Genomic DNA, 5,311 nt, shown 5'->3' with positions numbered 1-5,311 from the left:
GGCTCCAAAATCACTGCAGATGGTGACTGCAGCCATGAAATTAAAAGACGCTTACTCCTTGGAAGGAAGTTATGACCAACCTAGATAGCATATTAAAAAGCAGAGACATTCCTTTGCCAACAAAGGTCCATCTAGTCAAGGCTATGGTTTTTCCAGTAGTCATGTATGGATGGGAGAGTTGGACTGTAAAGAAAGCTGAGCACCCGAGAATTGATGATTTTGAACTGCGGAGTTGGAGAAGACTCTTGAGAGTCCCTTGGACTGCAAGATCCAACCAGTCCATGCTAAAGGAGATCAGTCCTGGGTATTCATTGGAAGGACTGATGTTGAAGCTGAAACTCCAATACTTTGGCCACCTGATGCAAAGAGCTGACTCATTTGAGAAGACCCTGATGCTAGAAAAGATTGAGGGCAGGAGGAGAAGGGGATGAGAGAGGGTGAGATGGTTGGATGGCATCACTGACTCAATGGACATGAGTTTAGGTAAACTCCAGGAGTTGGTGATGGACAGGGAGACCTGGCATGCTGCGGTTCATGGGGTCACAAAGAGTTGCACATGACTGAGCAACTAAACTGAATGTAAGTTTCATGTTACTCTCTCCATACATCTCACCCTCTCCTCCTCTGTCCCCATGTCCATAAGTCTGTTCTCTATATCTGTTTATATGTCTATTAAAAAAAAAAAAAAGAACACAAAACAATCCTATCACCCTGGAAATCCAAGGGATTTAGGAGTTCCGTGTCAGGAACGAGGGGCAGAGACCAACATCTATATTTCTTATTATGTCACAGGTAGAAAGCCAGGGCTCTCCTTTTCCAAATTGCCTTTCCCAGCCAGGGACCTGAGGATGTGACTGTATTAGCTTCCTGTGGCTGCTGGAACAAATTACCACCAGCATGGTGGCTTAAAACAACTGGAATGTGTTCTCTGAGAGTTCTGGAAACTGGAACTCTGGGATGAAGGTGTCAGGAGGGCTGTGCTCCCACCAGAGGCCCTAGGGAAGAGTTTGTTCCCCACATGTCCCAGCTTCTGGGAACTGCTGGCAGTCCTTGGCTTGCAGCCACGTCAGTCTCTTCCTCCTTGGTTACATAGGCTTCTCCTCTGTGTGCCTCTAGTATGCACACTTGTCATTGAATTTAGGGCCCAGGTAATCCAGAATGATCTTGGAATCACTAACTTAATTACTGCAAAGACTCTTTTTCCAAAGGGGATCATATTTAATTGTTTTTGGGGGTAATGATGTGAACATATCTTCTTTTTGGAAGGGGGGATGTAACCACTCTGCCCACTACAGTAAGCTTTTTTTTTAAAGAGTTCTTTGTTTCTCTTTTTTTCTTAACTTTTTATTTTATATTGGAGTATAGCCAATAAACAATGTTGTGATAGTTTCAGGTGGGCAGCAAAGGTACTCAGCCATACAGATACATGTATCCAATCTCCCCCAAACTCTCCTCCCATCCAGGCTGCCAAATAACATTGAGCAGAGTTCCCTGTGCTGTACAGGAGGTCCTTATTGGTTATCCATTTTAAATATAGCAGTGTGTGCGTGTCCATCCCAAACTCCCTAATTATCCCTTCCTCCCATCCTTCCTCCTGGCAACCCTGTTTGTTTTCTGAATCTATGAGTCTGTTTCTGTTTTGCAAATAAGTTCATTTGTATCATTTAAAAAGTACTTTATTTTGGCTACACTGTGCAGCTTGCAGGATCTTAGTTCCCCAACCAGGGATTGAACCTGGGCCCTTGGCAGTGAAAGCAGAGTCGCAACCACTGGGCTTCCAGGGAAGTCCCCACAGTGACATTTTCAACATCAGTATTTGAGTCCAGAGTTCCTTTCTCTACCAAATTATTTCAAAACACCTTCTCTGGAAGGGAGGAGGAATTACTGACTGAAAGTAAGGTATCAATGATCTATTGTGTGTTTTGATTTTGTTTCCTGCAACAGCCAGGAGAGAGCTGGGGCCAAAAGTTTAAGGGCAGGTTGGACGATTGCTTCACAGGGTGACCAGGAGGGAGGTTACCCTGACCTCACACAAGATGACAAGGAAGTTCCTTGGCATTTCAACATGAGTCTTAAAAATGGCAAACAATGTAGGTTTCTTCCCCCTACGTATAAAGTATAAGAAAAATTAAAAAGGGGAGGCATACTATATATTTAAAGAAATTTAAGAGATATATTCACCAATTGTTTATACTCTGACAATTCCGGCTGTTAAAAAGTACCAGACAGGGACTTCCCTGGTGGTTCAGTGGTTAAGACAGCCTTCCAATACAAGGGGTGGGATTTTGATCCCTGGTTGGGGAGCTAAGATACCTTGCAACCAAAAAAAAAAAAAAAAAAAAACCCAAAAAGTAAAACAGAAGCCATATTTTAACAAATTCAACAAAGCCTTTATAAATGGTCCACATCAAAAAAAATTAAAAAAAAAATTTTTTTAAGAACAAAGCATTAGGAAAACTCTAAACATGAAATGGCTAATTATTGTAGGGGTGATAATGGGTATTGTGATTATGTTTGAAGAAAGAGTTATTATCTTTTGGAAATAAATTCTGAAATATGTGTAGATGAATTACATATTATTTGGGATGTGATTCAAAGGAGTCCAACAGGAGAAGGGAAAGAAATAGAAAAAGAGAAGTTATGAATTTTTTATTATTGTGGCTGGATTATGCAAACAGGGACTCTCATTGTCCTATTCTCCTGGTTGATGTATATTTTTCATGATAAAAAGTTAAAGTTGAAAGCAGCTTAAATCTCTACCAGTGGGAAATGAGATAAATTATGGTGACTCCTTACATACTTAGGAATTCCCTGTTAGTCCAGTGGTTAGGACTCTATCCTTTCACTGCCAAGGGCATGGGTTCAATCCCTGGTTGGAGAACTAAGTTCCCACAAGTTGCATGGAATGGCCCAAAATAAAAGAACAATTGTATGCTTATTAAAAAGCATTCACTTGCAGGGCTTCCCTAGTGGTCTAGTGGCTAAGAGTCTGTGCTCCCAATGCAGGGGCCTGGGTTCGATTCCTGGTCAAGGAACAAGATCCCATATCCCACAACTAAGACCTGGGGTAGCCAAATAAATAAATTTTTTTAAAGCATTCACTTGCAGAACACTTTCTTTGGATCAGGCTCCCAAAACACACAAACATACTGGAGTTTGTGTAGAATAATCCCATTTTTGGAAGCTAAAAGACTATATATATATATAGTTTTCTATATCACTGGGTGGAAACATAAAATGGTTCAGCCACTGTGGAAAACAGTTTGGCAGCTCCTCAAAAACTTAAACACAGAATTGCCCCATCCTAGCAGCACTAGTCATAGCAGCCAGAAGATGGTATGAAGGTTTATTTATGTGCCATCACAGCTGGGCCTCGGTGCCCAGACAGGTGGTCAACCTTCTTCTGACTGTGTCTCTGAAGGCATCTATTGGATGAGTGTAACATTTACATTGGTAGACTCTGAGTAAAGCAGAGTGCCCTCGATTTATTTAGTTAGTTATGGCTGCTCTGGGTCTTCTTTGCTGTCCACAGTCTTTCTCTGGTTACAGCAAGCAGGGGTTATTCTTCCCCCTGTCTCCAGCCTGCCAGCCTAACCTGTAGATTTCAACTTACTAGTCTTACGGTCACATACGCCAACTCCTTAAAATAAATCTCTCTCTGTATACATACACACCCTATCAGTTCTGTTTCTCTGAAGAACCCTAATAGAGATAGAAACAATTCAAATGTTCATCAGTACATGAATGAATGAAAAATTGTGGTAAAAACACACAGTGGAGTATATTCCATCACAAAAAGAAAGGAGTATACGGATTGATGGTAGAGCGTACATGAACTTCAAACCCTAAGTGAAAGAAGAGGTGTCATACAATTCCCTTTATAGGAAACATTCAGAACATATAAATTATAGAGACAGTGGATTAGCATTTTTCAAAGAGAAAAAAGGAGAAAGGGGAGTGACTGCTTAATGGGTACAGGATTATGTTTTGGGGGCAATAATATTTTGGAACTAGACAGAAGTGGTGTTTGCACAACAATGTACTATGCCACTGAATTGAACACTCTAAATGGTCATTTTATGAGAACTGTAACTCAAAAAAAAAAAGTATGCATTTTAAAAATCTAGAAGATAAGACTGTATACTCTGGAGCTTGGTTGTCTGGGCTTAAAGTTAACTCTCTCAATTATTGGCTATGAGGGGTTTCTACCCCCTTCTGATGCCTATGTCAGAACCTTTCTCTATCTCCTTTATACTTTAATAAAACTTTATTACACAAAAGCTCTGAGCGATCAAGCCTCGTCTCTGGCCCCGGATTGATTTCTTCTCCTCCCGGAGCCAAGAATCCCGGCGTCGTAATTCAACAACAACCTTTCATCTTGGGGGCTCATCCAGGATCCTTCAGGACAAGGATGGAAAGCGTAAAGCAGGTTATGCCATGGTGACTGCTGAACAGGATTTGGAAGCAAAATCTGGGTTACAATGAAGTGGGAAGTATCCTGGAGAGGACTGGGAAATTGATTTTACTCATATGCCAAAAGCTAATGGATATTCTTGCTTACAAGTTTGGGTAGATACTTTTACTGGATGGATTGAGGCTTTTCTCTGTCGTAGTGAACAGGCTAAGGAGGTTATAAAGATTCTCTTCATCAGTGGAAGGCTTCCCGTGGTGGACATCTCCACTTCAAGGAAAGGACTTTCTCCAAGTCTGTGGATACCTTCGACAACAATCACATGTGATGCCTCTTCTTCATCTGATGACATCTACCAACCCTAAAATGGACTGGTGCAATACGTTGCACTTTAACTATGGACTTAATGTGTCTTTTAATTTTGATTTTAACTTGTTTTAATGACTATGTTGCCTTACATCTGTAATGGTATAACTGGATTTATTTCTAGCTGCATGAAAGCTTTTAAGTTACAAATCGTTGCTCAAACTCCTGCTACTGCTGCACCTTCCTCCAACTACTATTTGGGGCCCCTGGATCAGATATCCTCAATATGAGGACTAGGAGAATATATTGCCTCGCCAATTTAGGGACAACACCCCTTCTCAGCTCGGAAGCAGTTATGGAACCAGAACGATGCCCCTTTTCCCTAGGCAACATAATTCTCCTAAAAGAAAGGGGGGGAATGAGAGAGTCATTTCCTAGGCAGGTTGATAAGTCTAGGGGTCCCCAAGGAGAGAGGGGTCTGGAATTCTCAAGGAGGAAGAAAGGACAAACTTTTTTCCTTCTCTACATTCCTTAGGATTATATAACAATGTATTATGCCTGAGGACAGTCTCTGGATTAAACCTTCTGGCTAAT

This window comes from Oryx dammah, unplaced genomic scaffold (genome assembly GCF_014754425.2).
Source record: "Oryx dammah isolate SB20612 unplaced genomic scaffold, SCBI_Odam_1.1 HiC_scaffold_12, whole genome shotgun sequence".
Classification (NCBI taxonomy): domain Eukaryota; kingdom Metazoa; phylum Chordata; class Mammalia; order Artiodactyla; family Bovidae; genus Oryx; species Oryx dammah.
Note: the sequence above shows the minus strand (reverse complement) of the source record.